Genomic DNA, 21,375 nt, shown 5'->3' with positions numbered 1-21,375 from the left:
TCTAAGGTCTCCTCTCACCCTTTATTAATTGCAAAATAAACAAATCTCTAGGAAGGAATGATTCCTTTTCCTTCACGGGCACCCTCTGAGGTAGGGCTCTTTGGGGAATTAGAACACCCTGGCCTGCCAGACACATGTGTGTACGGACACAGTGAGGCATAATCCAAGGTGTCTTACATTCTTGTAAAGAAAAACGACATTCTCACCCAGCTCACTCTGCAGTAACTTACCATAGTGAAAAAGAATGACAAGTGAGAAGGTTTGGAATCTAGTCTTTGCCAGGATCCAGGGCTCTGACCGCAGGCAGGCCCTGTGGTAGGTGTTCCAAGCCTCAGCTTCTTTGGTCACCCAAGGAACTGCAGTCAAGCCTCCCTTGACTTTCCAAATTGTATGGTGTCATGATACTCATCTAAGAGAACAGAACTAAACAGTCCTTCTGCTAACGATATGCTGACCTCAATCGTTACACAATGTTGTGGCTGAGCAGCTGGAAATTTATAAATTCATCCCACAGATAAACATGGTAAGTCTTAGGGCGGGGAGAAGGGAAGTTTTGGGGAGCTTGAAAAAAATAGGGCAAAACTTTCTTAGGTGTAAGCAGTAAGAAGAGTTTGACTGTGTTTTCATATTATTTCAAATCCCAGGTTCTGTGGGTGCATTCCATTCTAAAAGAAAAGGTCACTAATTTAAAGAAGACAGGTGAATATAAAGTCATACTATTAGGCTAGAATAGAATAAGCAACACTCCTAAGTAGACCCCGAACTACTTCTATTTGGCAAGTTTAATCTCCTCTGCCAAATACCATGGTAAATTAACAAGGTCTCTTCTTACTTCTCTTGAAATTGTGGAATGATCACAAGACAGAAAAGAGAAGGAAGACAGAAAAAAGGGGCTGGATAGGGCATCTGGGTGGTTCAGTCGGTTAAGCACCTGCCATCAGCTCAGGTCATGATCTTGGGATCCTGGGATTGAGCCCCTGCATTGGGCTCCCTGCTCAGCAGGGAGTCTGCTTCTCCCTCTACCCCTCCCCCCTGCTCATGATCTCTCACTCTCTCTCTTTCAAATAAATAAATAAAATAAAATTTTAAAAGGTACCCCTGAAGAGGTATTCTGTGATTAAGAAGATTTTTATTTGTTTTGTTTTGTTTTCTTTCAGGAGCAGGGTTGTGGGTTCTAATGAATTATTTTACCCCTGGTTATGTAAATCAGTGTTTCCAAACATTTCTGATAGACAATCCATCAGTTAAAAATGTTCAGTATATATCCCCAATATTTATTCATTTATTAATTTATTAATCAGGTCATGTATTGCATATGCCATTATACATTATAAAATACAAACACAAATGGAATTGTTAAAAAATCAATGATGAACTAGATCATATTTGTTATTTTCTTGCTAGTTACAGTGCTTCATATTATCATTAGCCTATGTCTCAAAGTATAATATAGACTTAAGTAAGGCTCATTGCTAATAAAATTAGATATAAATCCATATTTCATATATCTTCTTGATCATTTCAGTGAGAAGCAGAACCTGACTTCTGGTAAGACTGAATTAAGTAAATCGTCAACATTGTTAACCTCCTATTATGGCAATGAATTCTTACTACAGTCAGAAAAGCTTCAATTCTACCAATTTCCTGTTGTTTGCTTATGCTTGTATTATTAGCATTATCTTCTTTACAGAAATCCTTTTAAGCCACTTTGCCATTTTCTGACTGCTGGTTTGGTTAATACTGAATAATGGAGCCCTTAATTCCTTAAGTGAACACACATAAAATCAATAAGATGCAACACAATGGAAATGAAAAAAAGAGCAGGGATCACGTGTTAGCCCCCCCACACCCCGCATGTGTGGGATCTCCCAGTATTTCCTCAAAATACCTCTGCAAGGGAGGACAGGAGACCAACTGACCTATGGGCAACTCAGGGTGCCAGTATAAATCCGTATATTATATATTTGCAAAAGCTTAGGGTTTTTTTTTAAATAAAAAAAATGGAAGTTCTAAGTTTGCTGCCCATAGCCTATTTTGGAGATAAAGGGTAGAAGCAGTTGTGGTAGGTAAGGAAAGCTGTTATCTGAAGTATCTGATACTTTGCTTGAATATCAATGGGCCATGACTATGTTCTAGGCACACGGTAGCATAAGAGCCCTTCCCTGGACCAGTACGAAACTTTTATGCAGTTTTGAGGCTCTGCTCTCTTGAAACAGCATTTTTCACCATGGTGACCACGATCAGACCATTCTTACTCCTCTGAGCTTCTGTCATTCATGACCTCAGAAACAAACAACAAGTTGTAAAAGACTTTTGTGTACATTAAATACTTATTCTCTGTTACATGCAAACAATGAATCATGGAACACTACCTCAAAAGCTAATGATGTACTGTGTGGTGACTAACGTATAATAAAAAAAAAATAATAAAGTAAATAAATGTTCTATTCTTGGGTCCAGATAAGATTAATATCGAAGACTCAATTATTTTAGGAAGTGCTGTAAAGTTTGTTAATTGGCTAAAGGTCACACCATCACATCATTTCATGCATTAGTAATCTTGAAATGATTAGTTATAATGTATGAGTATAGATTGTATCTAAACTCTTTCTTTTACATTCTATGTAATTTATCTTAGTTGTCTAAGGCTGCCATAGCAAAAAACCATAGATGGGATGGCTTAAACAACAGACATTTGTTTCTCACAGTTCTAGAAGTTGCAGAGTCCAAGATCAAGGTGCCTGTGGGCTTGGTTCCTGGTGAGAACTCTCTTCCTGGTTTGCAGACAGTTGCCATCTCTCTGTGTGCTCACATGGCCTTTCCTCAGTACTACAGAGCCCTTCCCTTACAACTTCATTTAATCTTAATTACTTCCATAAAGACCCTGTTTCCAAATTTGGTCACATTGAAGGTTATAGCTTCAACATATTAATTTTGGGGAGACACATACAGTCCATAACATAATTTATATGCCTTCTTTTTTTTAAAGATTTTATCTATTTGAGAGAAAGAGAGCACAAGCGGGGGGAGGTGCACAGAAGGAGAAGCAGACTGCCCGCTAAGCAGGGAGCCCAATGCAGGGCTCAATCCCAGGACCCTGAGATCATGACCTGAGCCGAAGGCAGACACTTAACCCACTGAACCACCCAGGTGTCCCAATTTATAGGCTTTCTTTCGAAATATTTATTTTGTGTCTTCCACGTGAATGACACTATAACCAAATTGTTCTCATTCTAAAGGAGAGACAACAAACAATAAATGTGTGCATGTGTATGTGTGCACATGTATATTACAAGGAAAACTTAAGTAGAATAAAGAGAAAGTGAGAGAGTTTCGAGAGGAGGCTATTTTAGAACAGGTGGTCAGGGATTACCTCTCTGATACGAGGACGAGGGAGCAAATATCTGTTACTGAGGAACAAACCTCTAAATATTTAGAAGAGTTCAGGCTCAAAAAGTCCAAGAGGCAGGTGCCTGAGGGATGAGAGAAGAGCAGAAAGGCCAGAGAGGGTAGCCGGGTTGGTCAGGGGACAGTATTGGAGATGGAAGTAAAGAGAGGTGGGTGGCATGTAAGGCCTTGATGGTTAAGGTCAAGTTTGTACCGTCACAATGGGAAGTGACTGAGAGTGATGGGAAGGGGGCGCCTGGGTGGCTCAGTCGGTTTAGCATCTGCCTTCGGCTCAGGTCATGATCCCAGGGTCCTGGGATGGAGCCCCACATCCATCAATCCATCAGGCTCCCTGCTCAGCGGGAAGTCTGCTTTTCCCTCTTTCTCGGCCCCACCCCAGGCTCACACATGCTTGCATGCCCTCTCTCTCTCTCTCAAATAAATAAATTCTTAAAAAAAAAAAGTGATGGGAAGCTGTTGGGTGGTTTTTGAGCAGAGGGTTGGCATGAGCTAACACATACCATTTTAAGGGTCACCTTAATTCTCCATGGATAATAGACCATAGGGGCAAGATTGAGAGCAGGAAGACAAGTACAGAGCCTTTTTCAGAAAACCAATTAGGCAATGCTGCTTTGGGAGAGTGGTGGTTAGGGTTAGAGTTGGAAAACGTTTTAAAGTTGTAGCTAATCAGGGTTTCCTGATGGACTGAATATGTGACACGAAAAAAAGGATAGCAAAACAAAACAAAACAAAAACAAAACAAAAAACAAAACTTTGCAGCATTGAAATAACTCGAGCATTCAAAACAAAATAGGAATCTAAAACTCAGACCACTTGGAGGGTGTCCTCTCCTAGCACTCCATACTTCCACATACTTTTCACAGGTGCAATTATGTTTGCACCTGCCTATCTAGTGGCTGTCTCTCCTCCCATAGATGTGAGCTACTAGAAGATAGGACTTGTATCTATCTGTTTAGTTTACCTTTATATAATCTGCACCAAGCTCAATGCCAGGCAGTTTTTGAGCCCTCATTAAATATTGTAAAGAATGAATGAATATCAAAGCTTTGAGCAATCTTTAAATTACAACTTATTAGGAGCAATTGGAAGAAAGAGGGAAGCTAAAAAGGCACTATACTCATTAGATGGCAGGTAGGACTAGAGAGATTCTGTTTTCTACCTTACCTTTCTCTATCATTTAACTTCTAAGACAAAACCAATTTTATCTCACCAAAAAGATGTTGTGTCTCCTATCAGCTGGTGAACACATTTTTCTGTAAAGGGAGTTTTACCCTGATCTGACATCATAACCATATTATACATTTAATCTGCTTAATAATTCTTAGAAAAGTATTATTTCTGCTAAAAGTAATAGATACCACTAGCCTTCCACTTCAAACTCAAGCAAAATGGTAAAACTGATGAGTGAGATCTACAGATAATTTTCTAATCTTATTTTCAATGATTGCAGACTGTCTCTCCCATAAACTTTTATACTAGCCGTTAAAAGCTCTTCGAATTGTTTTTGTTGCATTTCATTTTCACCCCTCCTCCATATAGCCAGGGAAATAAAAAAGACGACTAAAGAGAGGGAAAGTCCTGGAGATTTGGAAGTGCAAGGTAGTGACCAGCCTATGTAATCCTGGTCACTGAAAGGTCTGAATTATTCAGACCTGACCATGCTTGGAGCTTGGGACAGAGCTAGCATGTAATGTATTGGTTTCCAGCATCCACTTTTTATTTAAAAATTAAGTTCCTTTAACCCTTCCACTGAAATGTCGCTCCGCTGAGGTTCTGAAGGGCGAACGTGCAGCCGGCTGCAGTAACGATAGGGAGTCTTTGTGTAAACTACCCAACAAGACACCGAGTGATGTGTGGTTTGTGATGTCAGCAGAAACCGCAGATAGAATCGCTTGGGTTTCTATGTCTTGGCTAGAGAACGTCCCTACAAGAAAAGACTGACCCTTGACTCCGCCAGAAACTTTCTCCAGACTTGGCCTCCATTGGTAGAAGGAGTCGCCCCCCTCCTGGCACCCCACGGGAATCCCAGAGGTGGGTCCTTGGGACGCCGACACTGGGGCGCGGTCCCGCCGACACTGGGGCGCGGTCCCTCCGGCCCTGCGCAGACAAGGGCGGGGTCACAGGCACTTGGGCTGACCAGGGCTCGGGGACCCCGAGAGTGGGGGGTGAAGCCGGCTCCGCAGTGTGCCAGCTTCGGGGGGGGGACTGGGGGGGCGGCCCAGGGCCCCGCCCGAAGGTCTCGGAGCAGGCCGCGAGGGCGGGGAAGGCCCCGAAGCCCCCGCCCCGCAGAGAGGCTGCGGCCGGCAGCGGCGAGGTGGCCCAGCGGGGCGGTTGCTGGCGGGCGGGGGGGGGGGCGCCCGAAGTGGGAGAGGGTGGGGTCGGGCGGTTTTACAAATCCCGAGCGCCCGCCGGGCCCACTGCCGGACCGCCAGCCGTAGCCGCCGCGCCTCCAGCGTCTGCAGGTAGAGTCGGCGCGGGCAGGGCGGGGCCGCGTTTGGGGGAATGGGGAACGCGCCCGGATGGGGGGTGTTACTCAGAGGGTCTCTCCATGCGCGTTCTCGCGGTATCCGCACGCTCGGGGGCCGCGAGGGCTTGGAGCATCCCTTTGCACCCCTGAAAGGGGGGTGACCTGGTTACCTTACGATGACCTCCTGACAGCTGTCTAGCTGCACTGAGAAAGTACGGGGCCCCAGAGGGTGCTAGCTTCCAAGATACTTTGGGTGTTTTCTGCACCCTCTAACCCAACTGGCCTCCAACACACACACACACCACACACACACACACACACACGCACACACTACTCAGGAGGAGGCGGAGGCCTGAGGGATTAGAGGGATAGAGACCCTGCCACTCAGAAGAGATTAGAATCTGGGCAGGACGTGTCCACGCTGGAGTCTTCAGAAAGTAGGTGCAGCATCTGCGGCTCCTCGCGTCCAGCCCTCGGGTGATGCGTGATTGATTTTTCTTGGTTTGGTAGCTCTGGAAGCCCTAGGCTGTAAAAGTTTCGGGTCAACAATGCGATTTTAATCCACAGAGGCTTTCTTTGCCCTGCTCTCCAACACCTTCTCGAATCTGGAGGAGGGGCACATTGGAGGATCCTAAAAAGTTTGAATTGAGTGTTCAAAGTTGCTTCACGTTTTCCATTTGTGACTTTTTGAAAAAAGAAAATACAAACTCTTAGTTTGAGTAGGTTTTATTTCTTTAATATACATGCATGCATTCATTTGAAGAGAACTGGTGATATCATTAAAAAGTGAGTCCAGTAAGTATGGCATCATTAGAACTGACAGCCAAGTTTACTGCATAGTTTTAGAAATATTGCTTCCTAATGTGTCTTTTTATGTGCTCTGTTACTGGGATGCGTCTCTATTGGGAATGCTGTCAATATCACCTTGGTGTCTTGTGAGGTTTCCCCTGATGTTGGCCACCTGACGCAGGACGGAGCCCAGTATGCTCCCTTCTCCTTGTGTTTCAGGTGGGCACCAAACTGCTTGCAGGCCTCTACCCTTGGTCTCTGGTGAGAGGAAAAAACTATCAAAAAATGTGCTCTTGGCAAGTTTGGGAGCAAGGAGGAACGCAGTAGATTTTTCCCCCATTAAAGTTTTCACGTACTGGCAATTTAAAACCCAAAGCATTGTTTACCACCTGTCAGACTCACTCGTAAGTGAAAGGATTAACTAATAAAAGATTTGTAAAATGCTTCCTGAATATAAAATTCCATAAATATGCAAAATAGTAATAATCCACCCATTGTTAAATTTATGTAGCTGCTTCTGCCATGCATACAAGATGATTTAGAATGCATGTTTCCTGTCAATTAAACAATGAGTTTGGAGTAAAATAATGAGTTCAATTCACATCCTATGAAATTTTGAAATAAAATTTCTCCCATAAGGCACCATCGGCAGAGAATCATAAAGTAAGCAGCATTTCAAAAAGTTATATATGGAATGGCACTTACCCTTATGGCTGGGGGAAAAGGGACCCAGTGAACTTCTGAAACTAAGAAATATTCAGCCCTGTTTCAAGTGTGCCTGAACCATAAATATTCCCTCACGTTTTGGGTACATCTAAGGGGAGCGCAAACAGGTTTTGTGGGATGGCCTTAGAGCTAGCTGTCCGCTTTAATCCATGAAATATGCCTCTCAGTATTTTAAGGCTTTAGTTCAATCTGTGGTTTTGTTCACAATGAAGAAAATCTTCATAGTTACTTAGATAAATTATTCATTCTTCCAATATCATGGGCTTGGTTTTTAAGTATACTTAATACCAGCAATCATTTTAATATCCTGCAGATAATTAATTTGTTCCCAGTGGATTGAGTGACATGTTAACATCACACTTTTCTCTTTACGTGTATTTAATAATAAAGCATACCATTTTTCTGCTTACTGGTCTCCTAGAGTAAAACCTGTTTCTTCATGCTAATTGTAAGTATAAACAATCCTAGGGATGGTCTTTTCTGTTTTATGAAGACAACTGTAGATTCCCCACTAGCAGAGTAAGCTGTGAGCAGAACCATGAAGTTGGGGATGTTTTTTCTGACATCTTCCCACCTTCAGTGGTCACTCCTCATTTCCTCCACTCAGCCCTCAGATGGGCAGCTGCTGAATGGGCCCCAGCCTGGTATTCCAGAACTTCCCCTCTTCTAGCGCTCTTCCTTTATCCAAATAACTTAACCTCTGCCCTACTTATTTTCCAACAGTTTGGTATGGGTGAAAGAGCACTCAGTGAAAAATCAAAGGAGTTTGCATTTATCAAGCACCAAGCCTGTGATATACCAGGCACTGAGCCACATTGTCTCATTCAATCCCTGTAACAATCTGATGCACTCAATGTCATCTGTGTTGCACACAAAAGAAAACTGAGTCTCAAAGAAGCTCTGGTGCCCAAGGACGAGCAATTGATGAGTCAAAGAGCTAGGATTTGAACTAAAGCATTGTGGTGCTTCCTGCTGCATTGTGATCCTGGTCCCTCAGAAGGGCTCACATTCTGGACTGAGGCATGGAAGAATTCTCCCATTGACTAACTGGCCATTTGACCTCAGATAAGTCCCTTAAACCCTCTGGGCCTCTGATTTCCTTTCTCTAGTTTTGGATTAAATTCTCTCTCAGAGGTGGAAGGGACATTTGTATGCAAAGCACATAAACTGCTCCTCCCACGGGATTCCAGAATATCTTCTTCCCTGCCCTGGCCTTTCCTCCAACCCCCTCCCCGGTCTCTTTTTTCTTCCTGCGGGTCCAAGTAAATATCGCCTCCTCCAAGAGGCTCTTCCCAAACAGTCTTCTATTATTTTCTACCTCAAGCTCCATGGTCCCTTTAAAACACTGATTACAAACTGCACTTATTTTATTTACACATCAGTTTATATGTGGCTGTTGTTCTTATCTTCTCCATCATTCCCCCCATCAGACTGTAAGCCACATGAGGCCAGGACTCTTTCTGCCTGACCTTTTTCCATTATTGTATTCCCAGGGTCTGGCACAGTGACACACAACATATAGCTGTGATCAATACATGTGTGTTGAATAATTATGAATTATATGATGATAATTATATAATGAATAATTATCTCCTACAAAGGGCATGTGCTAATGGCCAATATATTGTCCCATCCCTGGGAAAACCCGAATGAAGCACCCTTGATCTTACATTGTTACAGCGAGCCTGAGTTATGAATGGGGATCCAAGAATAGTACTGGAGACAGCACGACTACCCTGGGGCACCCTGGACAAGTAGACACACTGCATATGGTCCAAACCCCATATTTTACAACAGAGAAAACTGAACCTCAGAATGATAATAGGAACTTGGGTTCAGAAGGCACACTGGAGACCAACTACTGGTCCAAACCATTGTTTTATGGATGAGGACACACAGCACATATCGAACCTATGTGTCCTGACTTCCACACTAGCACACATCTCACCAAGGAATCAAAAATCCCAGGGACAACCCAGTCAACAGGGGTAGGGAGCATGAGGCAATGACACTTTTTTTCCCCAGAAATTCCAAAGAGCCTTTGGTTTCCCAGACCAATCCTGGATAGCAGCATTAGTACACAACAGAACACTCTACTTCAGATCATCTTATTTTTTAAATTTTGTATGGCCTGTATAAATTTCAGTGACTCATTTACTATTTTAATGATCCATCAGGCAGCCTTTTAATACCTATCATTAGTTTACCAGTTCTGTTTCAACACTGGGGAGCTCCAAATGGCAAATCTACAGGGCTGAGCATTTACCACTAGCATGATAGATTCAAGATACGTTAAAAGATGATTGATATTTTGAACTCCAAATGATGATGGCTTTTTTTTAAGGACTAAAATAACTTTTCTTCTCTAACTTAAAGAGCAATCCTTGCTAGAGTATTACATCCTATAAAAAAGCAGTCCTTAAACTTTAGAGGGCATAAAAATTATCTGGAAGGCTTTTAAAAACCCAGATTGCTTAGAGCCTTTCTGCACATTTCTGAATTAATAGGTCTGAGATTGGACCCAGACAACTGCGTTTTTAACACCTTTTGTGATTTTCTCGGTCAAATAGTCTGAAGACCTCACTTTGAGATCCAATAATAATTTTAGCATGTTTTGAATTTTCCCAGGTTCCTTATAAGTGGATTTTTTTAAAAACAAAGATAATTGGGGAAAAGTCTGATGTGTTTGAAGCTAGCAAATAGCATACTAGGTATGATGGGAATTTGTTTTCTGGTAGGAAAAGCCATATGCCATATATATATAATCATGATACAGCTACTGGGTTTGATATCGGCCCCAAATCAAGAACGTTCCAGAATGTTTCTGTTGGACCACAAAAGTAAATCAGTAATTAGCAATAAAAGTTAAGTGTTAAATTCTGTGGAGTAATAATGAAGCCCCTTGCCCTCCAGACGATTACATTCAGTATAGTAGAGAGATAAGATTAATATCCACAAAAGTTTCAAGGAAAGGGTTGCAGATCAAGTACACGATGCCCAGTTAAATTTGAATTTCAAATACACAACAAATCATGTTTCAGTATAGGCATGTCCCATATAATATTTTTATTTGCTAAATCTGGCAACCTTGCTCAGTGAACATTAGCATTTAATGTCATTAGTTTCCAGAACTTGGCGGTGGGGAGGGGAGAGAGTAATGCTCAGTGGTTGTTAAGCTTTGAGAAACTGGTAAAAGCTCTGAACGTGCTCCTGAGAAAAATGCCCAATAGCACTTTGCAACAGAACTCTCATAGTATTCCATGGATCCCAGGCTACCAAAGCTCTTGGGGACATCAGGATCATCTGCAATGTAGACAGTAGAGGCCAGCTCTTCAAACTACTTCCTCTGGGCTGGTGAGTCTAGAAGGTAGCTTGGAAAAGTGGAATGTAAACGTGGCTTTTTTTTTTTTTTAGATTTTATTTATTTGTTAACTTGACAGAGAGAGTGTACAAGCAGGAGGAACAGCAGACACTCTGCTGAGCAAGGAGCCCCATGTGGGACTCTATCCCAGGACCCCAGGATCATGACCTGAGCTGAAGGCAGATGCTTAACCAACTTGGCCACCCATGCCTTTAAGCACAGGAGAATTTAGCTGGATTGTGGGTTTAGGAGACTTCTTAAAGCTTTGACAGAAGGCAGGTTCCCTCAGGCTTTGGGGATATTTAGTAAGGAATATTGAGAAATTAGTTGGGACTGGTTTTTAGAAAGTCCAGATTGTGGACAGCCTTAAATTCTAAAGGGTTTTTAGACTGCCTATATTGGGAAACAGTTCATCCTTAGTGATGTATCGGTTGGGAGGAGAAGATGATCAGACAAAGGGAGATGGTAGAGTGATATTGTAGGCGGCCTGGGCTCTAGGGTCAGTAGGCCTAGTGTAAACTCCTCCATTAAGCTGGGAAGCCTTCGGTGTGTGTGCAATTTCTGTGGGCCCCAATCTCCTAAAATGGGAATTGGGAATAATAATAGGAGCTACTAACAGGCCTGTTGTGAGGATAAAATGAAGTGCTTGGCACAATGGGTGATACAGCATAAATATTCAATCAGTGGCACCTAGTGCTGGATATACTACCACTGCTACTACCGCCCTTGGCATTCCAGGGGAATCAGTGGCTCAGCAGCCTGCAAGAACGGTTCGGGGGGAGTAAAAAAAAAAAAAGGAGAGAAAAATGATTGTTTGATCTAGATTTAGATAAAGCTTTAAAATCTACCTTTTCCAGTTAAAATTTCATTATCAAAAAACAGTAAGTGCAGAAGTAAGTTAGTAAAATAATGTTTGTACTTTTAATTGAGGATCTTAAAATAAAAACATTCAACTCTTCATTATCTTTCCTAGGAGAGGGAATATTATGGACAATCTAAATCATACACTCTGATCCAAAGTCAAGGAAACTTTAATTGCATGCGTTATTCTTCATAGCAGATTTGCCACCTTAACTGTTCTGCTTTGGCTAATATTTAAATTAATTTGCACACGATAAGCTCAGACTAATCATTCAAAAAGTTGCTCCCCAGGGGTGCCTGGGTGGCGCAGTCGTTAAGCATCTGCCTTCGGCTCAGGGCATGATCCCGGCATTACGGGATTGAGCCCCACATCAGGCTCTTCAGCTATGAGCCTGCTTCTTCCTCTCCCACTCCCCCTGCTTGTGTTCCCTCTCTCGCTGGCTGTCTCTATCTCTGTCAAATAAATAAATAAATAAATCTTTAAAAAAAAAAAAAAAGAGGAAGAAAGTTGCTCCCCAAAACCATTTAAACCGCAAAGCAGATGAGTTTATCGGAGAGAATTCATGCAACCACCTGACTGATAACGCAGGAAATGGGATCATCAGGGCTCTGGAGCCTGACCGTTTAGGTTCCAACCCCAGCCATCTCCTGTGACTAGCTTTGTGACCAGGCAGATCGCTTTGCTTCTCCAAACCTCAGTTTCTCCCTCTCTGCAAAACAGAACGAACAACAGCCCTTCCCTCCCAGGGCATGAGCACAGAGCTCTCACGTGGTTTCCAGTACCCAGTAAGTGCCCCATAGAATTCAGTGACCTCATGTCATCTTCATCTATCAGTATGTTATTTCTTTCACATATGCATAAAGAATTTAATCCAGGAAAACATCTAATAATGTGGGAGATATCTAGGATCTTTAGCCACATCTTAATTTATTGATTTACACAGCCAGGGCTATTTAGAGCATTTTCTAAACCACAGAGTACAGTACTCTTATTTCAAAGAATGTTTAATCCCAGTTTTCATGATGTGTCGCTTTCTCCAGCTCATCTATCTTCAACCTTTACAGGGTGATTCGTGCCTTTCTAAAGAGCTTTGGGTTTCAAACTGTATATTAAAGCGTCTGGGCCCTAGAATTTACTTGGCTCGTAAACCTATGGTAAGGAACAATAAGGGATTGGTTTACGGTACATTATAGCTACGTGTATGGCAGTTATATTTTATTTGGTCTGTGCTGAGCACCTTGAGGGCATCTCCCACAGTGCCTTAAAGATGGGAGACTCAAACACTTACTGAATGAAGTTAAAGTATAATAAGTTATATCCCATTCTTTTTCTGAAGATATGTTTCCCTCACATTAGGAAATCTAACTTTTAAAAAAAATGAAAACAAGGGGAAGGCTTCTGACTTTCATGCATTAGAGCGTTGGTTTGATATTTCTAGACTGAAGTACTGAGCGTGAATCTGGAGATCTACCATTCATATTTCCTAGAAGAGTTATGGATTATAACATCTCCCTTCTTCGCATTAGTTGGTCCATCTCAAATAGTCTCCCCTCAGATACTGCTTGTTTATGTTCGTTTTTTTATTGTCTACCCTTACCCCATTGGACTAGAAGCACCCTGAGGTCAGAGGTCAAGCCTACACATTTATTGCTGTTTACTGCTCTAATAGCTACTGAGTATCTATTACAGTGCCAGGCACTTAGTCCGTAGTCAATAAATAGCCTGTCAATTAGTGGAATGTCAGAAGACCAAGGTCTGGTCTTCTGTGATTATTCCACTGCAAAGCAGTAACCTTTTTTTTTTTAATCTTTTGGGTCAAAATCACCTTTCAGAATAGGACTAAAATCATGAAACACCTCATTAATAAAATTTTACATGCTCAAAATTTTGCATATAATTTGAGTTCACCTCAGGCTAGGAATCCCAGTTCTAAAGGTATATATATAAGTATTAAGAAAAATCTAACTGAAATATTAAACTAAATATCACAAAAAATTTAATTACTATGAATACCAATGTGTTAATATTCATGCATCTATAGTAATAAATTATATGTTGCCTTGGGAAAATTCTGCAACCCTCCAAAGGAAAAAAAAAAGACATCCATAAATGCTGAATGTTTTATTTATACTCTGGAAAGGATTTAAGGCTTATAGAGAAAGGCTAATAAAAATACATACTGTACAGCAATATAAAATATATTTCAAATAGGTAAGAAAAAAATGAGTCAAAGGAAAAAAATAAGGCTGAGAAAATAAGATGGGGCCAGGAGAGAGATTCATACTCAAAATTTATGCCATGAAATTCAACACTCTGGCTAGAAGATAGTAACAAATTTTGTTCTCAGTTTTTTAGCAACCAATGCGAAGGAGCAAAATATAATCAGTTATGTCCTGCAGAAGGTCATGTTTTATATATACTTATATATGAATACCTGGATATGTATTTAATAGCAAACTGCTTCTTAAAAGAAGGAAGTTTCAATATCTTAATAAAGAATGGAGATTATATTTCCAATGTTCATTTGTGGCAAGTGTCCTTGTACCTGAACCTGAAATGACCCATAATAAATGTTCAAAAATAACTGGCACTTTGGAGGTTTAAAATGAAGATGTCATGGCTTTCCATGCAGAAAGAGGCTTCATGAGGTCAGTGAGACCCTCGTAGAGCTCAGAGGAGAGGTGAGGGACAGACAAGGAAAACAAAGGGCTTTCTCCATTGTCTTACACCCCATCAGTCCCTGCAGCAGTCCACCCTTTCCACTGCCGCACATTATTTAAATAAGATGCCTGAAGCTCTCGTTCTTTCCTTGAAGGCAAGGTTAGGATGTTGACTAATGTAAGTTATTCCCCCTAACCTTAGTTTCCTTGGATAACAGTCTGTCACAGGAACTTCTACGCCTTCTCTCTTTGAGAGAGCAAATACAATAACTAGCTTCTCGGAACATTATGTGGATTTGTGGCATTCTCAGAGGGGCTATAAATGGATCACATTGACAGCTTTATTTGTCATTCTTAAATGGAATGTGTTTTTCCCCCTTTGAGTTAAATCGAAATCAGATGGCATTTCTTATTTCAATGTGGAATGTTTTTATTCTCATAATTGCAAAATGGCATTCATAACTGATACTATTCTAATTTACAAAATTTGTGTTTTATTATTGGGGGGGTTCTCTTTGCAAAGTAACTGAGGGAAAACAACTTATGCAACATTTTCGTTTTGCCTATTTATTGAGATCCTGATATAGTTGCTAGAATTTTGTCGCCATATGGAAGCAGAGACAATTATATTGCATGTAATGACATGGATTTTAGAAGCAAGGATATAAAAAGGCATACCCAGCAGAATACCCACAATCCAGAGACTAAAACATTTTTGAAACCTCTTCTCTCCGTTGCCTCCCCAGCATGTCCCTGGTCTCAATCTCTTCCTCTCCTTACAGTGTCTCTTGTTCAATATATGTAGGAGCAAAAATGGCAAGAATAAGGTTGGAAAGCACTATTTTCATACCTTAGCATATTTCTTATATGCTTAAGCCAGTTGCTTCAGTCCAGGTGAAATTTTTCATTAAAAAAGTCCCCATCACTGGGGGTCCTGGGTGGCCCAGTCGGTTAAGCATCTGCCTTCGGCTCAGGTCATGATCTCACGGTCCTGGGATCGAGTCCTGGCTTCGGGCTCCCTGCTCAGTGGGGAGTCTGCTTCTCCCTCTCCCACTCCCCCTGCTTGTGCATGCACTCTCTCTCTCTCTCTGTATTAAATACATAAAATCTTCAAAAAAAAAAATCCCCATCACTCCCATCAACCCACTACTCAATCTGTGTGAAAAAAGAAGCCCTCCTACTTTAATTTCTTAAATCCTCCAAAAGTTCCCAGAGCTCTTGTTACCGATCTCAATGTTGTGCTTATCTTTAGAATTTTCAAATGCTACGCAATGGGTACATTTTTCACACTGAATTTATATGTGTTTATTTTCATGCTCATTTTATAGACATGTTCAATAAAGTCAACTTTACCAAGTACCCACTAAGTGCCAGACACTGTTAGGATACAATGAACGGCTTCAGGTATCCCCTGCTCTCATTTGGCCTACAGGCCGGATGGTGGGGAAGATAGACAGTAAAAGAATGACGCAAATCAGTATGAAACTGAAACTAACACAGAGAAGAGACACAAGGTTCTGGAAAGTGAGCTCTAAATGACAGGAGTCAACTAGACAAGGAGTAGAGGCAGAAGGCATGATGTGGAAGGTGTGGAAAGCTGTGATGTATGGCAAGAAGAGAGCGGAAGCAATGTGAGAGACTAAAGGAAGATCAAGTGGCTGGAGTACACAGAACAGGGGTGAATAGCATGGGTCTGGAGATGTGATCAGGGCCATCATCATGAAGGCTTTTTAGCCATAGCAAAAAATATGTCTTCATCCTAGAACCAATGAGAAGGTTGCGGGGGGGGGGGATTGTAATTAGTTACATCATCAATTTGATATTTCAAAAAAATATTCCCAGCTACACACAGAGTGTGGGTTGCCAAGGGGAGAAAGTCATGCAGACCAGTTGAATATTTTCAGTACAGATACTGGTAGCGTGGCCTAGGGGAGGAAGGATGAGGTGGTGGTGATTTCCAAAAAATGACTGGATTCAAGAGACATGGAGTGGTAAATGGACAGGCCGTCTTCTGCAATATTGATGGGGCACCCATGTGGAAGTGTAAAGGAACACTGTGGGAGGAGCAAGTTTGAAAAGACAGATACTAAACTCAGTTGGACACGCAGAGTTTGAGTTCTGTAGGAAACATTACAGGACGGAGCAAAAGACATTGGATTATGGGTGTGGAGCTTGTCAGAAAGCTCTAGGGTTTGCATGTAAACTTGTGACTCATCTTTAATCCATAGTTCTGGCTCTGACAGATATGATCCATAGATGGATATGACTGCCTACAGGAAGATTATAAAGTGAGTGGTGGAACCAAAGTCTTAAGGAATTCAAATCCATAACAGCCAAGTAGTGAAGGATGAGCTTGTGAAGGATGAATGGAGTAGTGAAATAGAAGGAAACCCAGGCAATTGCTGGATCATGGGGGGCAAGGGGGCAATGAAGCAAGGAGTTCATTTCAGGAGGGTGGGAGTGGTCAGTTGACGTGAATGTGAAAGATTGAGAACTGTTTATTTTATTTAGCGAGAGTGGAGAGCACCAATCAGGAGAGAATTGTTTTGAATTAGAGAGAAATTGCTAAGGGATATGTATGAGAAATAGAGTTCTAACTGAGTCTATTTGCAGTCATGCCTGTTGGAGACTATTTCACATTTCATATTTTACTTCTCTCCTAATGACATAGCTAGGGAGCTAGCATGATAGAGAAGAAAGCCATTCTGACATGTTGGTGACCACGACAGAGTGGCACTGGGGTGGAATTTGAGCACAGAAGAATCTGAGGTCCTGGGGTCTGAACGGGAGAGAGAACGTGAACCTGACAGCAAGGAATTTTAGGAGCACAGACAGCACTGCCTCCTCCTCCACCCAGCGGTGCGTGTGCTCCCAGGGTAAATAAACCAAACGTTCATGAAGCAGTATTGACCCGCCTCACCCACGTGCTGGCATCCCTGTTTAGAAGAAGTATGCTGTGGGCTGACACATCGCACAGCACGTTCTCAGCAACCTCTCTGAGGTGAGCTGCAGCCTCAACTTCCCTCCCAGCGCTGGCTACACCACAACCATCTGCGCATGCGGGGGCCGGGCGGGGGGGTGTGTGGGGNGTGTGAGCTGCCAATGGGAGGTAAGAAAAGAAAGATGACTATTGGTAATTATTTGCAGTAGTTTGGCTATAAAAGGGAAACAAGAGATTGGAGGGCAGCTGGAGAGATGCAACTGGATGAGCAAGTGCTTATTCAGTCAACAAATATTAAAATATCTTCTATGGGCCAGGCACTAAGACAGGTACCAGGAAGATATTTTCCAGCCCTAATGGGAGATCTGCCATGAGATACATTACATGTATTAATCTCAAATGCACAGTGACTACATGTTTTGTGACCTGATTCACTGAAACAAATGCAACATCTTCCCTGAGATATAAACCTTACTTGATCTTTATAAAATGATCAAACAAATTTGTGTTAAAATAAAGAAGAGAAAAATAACATGTCCATCTGTATTTTTTTCCTAATCCTCTCTCCTTCCATTCCTTTAGTGTCCCAAATTTGGACAGTCTTGCTATTGTCAGTTATTCAGAAAATATTTTCTAGAATAGTGTTCTTAGCCCTATGTTCAGGAGCCTCTCATAGTGCTATTTGATGTTTCAAAATCATCTAATCTATAATTTATAGAACACCCACATAATGAAATATGAATATTACCCCATGGAAGTTAGAAATGTGAATAAATCAGGGTTTCCCTAGCTAGACTGTAAGCTTTATGAGGGCTTTTGGCACTGCTGTGTTAAGAGCATATAGTCAGAGTACTATAAATGGGATTTTTGTGGTAAGGTTGCAATTAAGGATCCCTGGGTTTGTAGAGAAAGGTACGCTAAATTCTTACACAAGAATTCAGGAAGATCCCTGAAAGAGGTAATATTTGGGTGTTAAATAATGGGTGTTAAAAAATGAGCATTTCAGACAGCAGAAAGCTAGTCAGCCAAATCACAGAGGCAAATCATTTTTTGGAGGAGAGGAAGAGTGAAGAGAAAGGGTTTGGTATGGTTGGAGAGGTTATGTGGAAAGTAGTAAATGCACTGATCTGGGATCTTGGGAAGCTCTGCCGAGGAGTGCCTAGACTTGATCTTACACTGACTGGAAGTGTCAGAAGTTTCCAACCAAGTGGGGAAGCATGAGGTTTAAGAAGGAAACTGGGATCATTAGGAGAGCTAGGAGCTGATGGGCACTGGAAGCAGGGAGTACATGAGATAGGAAGGCCACTGCCTGGATGGGAGATGGTGGACGGCGGTGAGTTTCTGCCATGATGATGGCCTTGGACATGTCAAGGGAAGTTGAGCTTCTTGTGCATGAAGTGATTATAATCAGTTAGATGTGTGGGTTTGGGAGGTGCAGTGATGGGGGAGAATGAAGAGGACATCACATGTTCAAGCCAGAGAGAGTGGCAATCCAGTGATTTTAGGTATGGAAAGAAAAGCAAATTCAGGAGATGATAGGGATGAAGATCCAGCCCAGAAAGCATGAGAAAAAGGTATTAATTTAAGACATTGGTGTGAGTGAAATTGCTGCCAAGTGGAGACCCTTGATGAAGGCCCACGTTAAGGAAAGGAGAAGAGCCAGAAGAGGAAAATTGAGAGGAGTTTCCTGCAAAATTGGAAGTGAGATTTCAAGGAAGCCAAGAAAAAACATGTGGATTTCAAGGATGAGGACTCAAGCTGTGATTTGTTTCACTTATAAAGGCGATCTTTGAACAACATGGGTTTGAAATGCAGAAGTCCACTTAGAAGCAGATTTTTTTGATAAATACAGTAGAGTACTATAAATGTATTTTCTCTTCCTTATGATTCTCTTAATAACATTTTCTCTAGCTTACTTAGTTGTACAAATACAGTGTATAATGCATGGAACATACAAAATATGTGTTAATCAACTGCTTATGCTATCGGTGAGGCTTCCAGGCAACAGGAGACTATTAGTAGTCACGTTTTGGGAGAGTCAAAATTTATATGCAGATTTCTGACCATATGGAGTCAGCACCCCTCGCCCCGGCTTCGCTCAGTGGTCTACCTTATAATCATTAACTACTATTGTTTTAAGCAGTTTTCTTCTTGACAATGAAACAGTCCATGCTTCTATCTCCTCCCCAGATTTTATAACATTCAAGAAGCACAGGAAAGAGGCCGTCTCTCTTCAAGTATTCTTGATTAAGTCACGAAAATGGAATTTAAGCTTGTTCTTCCCCTTCGTATGGTAAGTAACCACTAATTTGGGTAACGGATTTGCCTTTCCCCTTCTCCTAATTTCCTCACGATTTTTACAAAAGAAATGGAAATGCTTCTGGTGTGAAGGTAGCATGATTTATGAATAACATCCAGATCTGTCTTCAAAGTATTTCATTAAAAAGGAGAACATTCCATTTTTAGTGCAATTGTGGTTTTTATAAATTCTAATTTAATATGTTTTATCTGGCTTAGAATTGGCGTCATTTTGAACCACATATGAGTTTTGATAATTAAAATAACATAACTCTTCTACCCACTTTATACACACTTTTAATTCTTTGGTGCAAATTGACATGTGGACTCTGAAAGGTCATGGCCACATAAAAGGAAGATTTAGAAATGCCAGATTGCTGGGCAGTGGCATTTCTCTTCATTCCAGAAGCCCTTGTTTGGAGTATCCACCCCTTTTGGGCTGGGCACTGACTGTCTTTAACTGGAAAAACATCTCACTTTGCAACTGACTAGAACTGAGTCACCCCACGTGAGCAAAATCAGCCCTTAAAGAAAGGGCAACATCATTAAGTTCTTTCACCAGGATATTGTGCCTGCAGGACTTAAAATGATTTGAGACAGTTCACTCCTTTGTCCACCCACAAAATCATTTGTTATTTTTAACCTTCATTGTATGTTACTTTTCTTTATATGTTCTAATGCATGTTTAAAAGAAAAATTCTGTACGTATAGCTGTGAATATTCATTAATACATTTCATTTATTCTAACAAATTAGGAAGGTGGGCATCTCTGAATTTGTGGGCAGGCTGAATTAGAGATAACTTTCAAATAAATGTGGCCTTTATTCTTTAAACTACATATAGTAACTCCAACAAAACACTACAAATTAGAAATCCTTAAGGAAACCTGTAATAATAAATCATATGAACATTTTGTTATTAGCATATAGATTGGATGTATGTAGGAGCTTGTAAAGTGCCTGAGGTTCACTGAAAATAGTTTATTCTGTGTCTACAAAGTATATGCAAGATTGAAAATAAATGTTTAAAACACCATATATTATCTACCTATAAATAAAGTGTTTGCAAAGCAAAGGTAAACGTCAGCCCAGCTCATGAAAAAAATATCAAAAGATTTTAAATTTATCGAAGCCGTAAATTAATGAGATATTACCATGTGTGCATAACTAACTTAAAGAATAAAATTTGCTGATCCTTCTCTCATATGGATATTTGTGCTAATGAATCAGGATCCTATTTACTCTATTAGTCCCCAGAGTAATTGCTTATTTGAAGAAGTTCTGTCTTATGGGTTTTCAGTTAATTAAATCCATTTGCATTTTATGCACACATTTTAAATTCTCAAGCCCTATTTTTCATAAGCCAGATTCAAATACGTTCATGTAATAATACCTCTCATTAAGGCATTAGTCTTTCATTTTTAAAGGAACTTTCAGAATAGCCATATGCATAAAATGCTTATTAATGAAATCCAATCAATATTTTAGAAAAGTCAACCCATTAAATGTTGTTTTTTTAGTTTAAATTTTCCTATTTGTAATGGTGATTACTATGCTGAACATACTTCCAATTTCTAATTTTTCGGTTAGCTTAATTTATTCAACAATTTTTTTTTACTTTGATTTTGCATGGCAGGTTTTAACTTCTAATATGCCTTTAGAATTACAAGCAACCTTTTCCCAAAGAGTAGCTTTTTCAAGGTATGTGCATATTAACTGATTGATCTTGCCAACCCAGTTGGGAGATCACTAAAACATGAAGCACAACTTTCCTAAATCTAAACTGAAGAACAGAGTATAACAACTCACCAAGTTAAGGATATTTTTGAAAGTGTCATTTTCTCATAGTTTTCAGATATTTGAG

General features: G+C 40.9%; 1 protein-coding gene across 5 annotated transcripts in view; it reads left to right on the top strand.

Annotated features, from left to right (window-relative positions):
- The first annotated feature begins 5,285 nt into the window (after positions 1 to 5,285).
- Positions 5,286 to 21,375, top strand: part of RHOBTB1 (Rho related BTB domain containing 1) — a 119,841-nt gene continuing 103,751 nt past the window's right edge. For 4 of the 5 annotated variants that reach the window (XM_011219549.3, XM_034662568.1, XM_011219547.3 and 1 more), the window contains exons 1-2: positions 5,286 to 5,439; positions 19,405 to 19,507. The gene's annotated coding sequence lies outside the window, so the exon portion shown is untranslated. Of the gene's footprint in view, positions 5,440 to 5,742; positions 5,871 to 19,404; positions 19,508 to 21,375 lie in introns of those variants that run through there. The other variant, XM_034662566.1, reaches the window with a different exon arrangement.

This window comes from Ailuropoda melanoleuca, chromosome 6 (genome assembly GCF_002007445.2).
Source record: "Ailuropoda melanoleuca isolate Jingjing chromosome 6, ASM200744v2, whole genome shotgun sequence".
NCBI lineage: Eukaryota > Metazoa > Chordata > Mammalia > Carnivora > Ursidae > Ailuropoda > Ailuropoda melanoleuca.
Note: the sequence above shows the minus strand (reverse complement) of the source record. Positions and strands in the feature narration are given on the sequence as shown.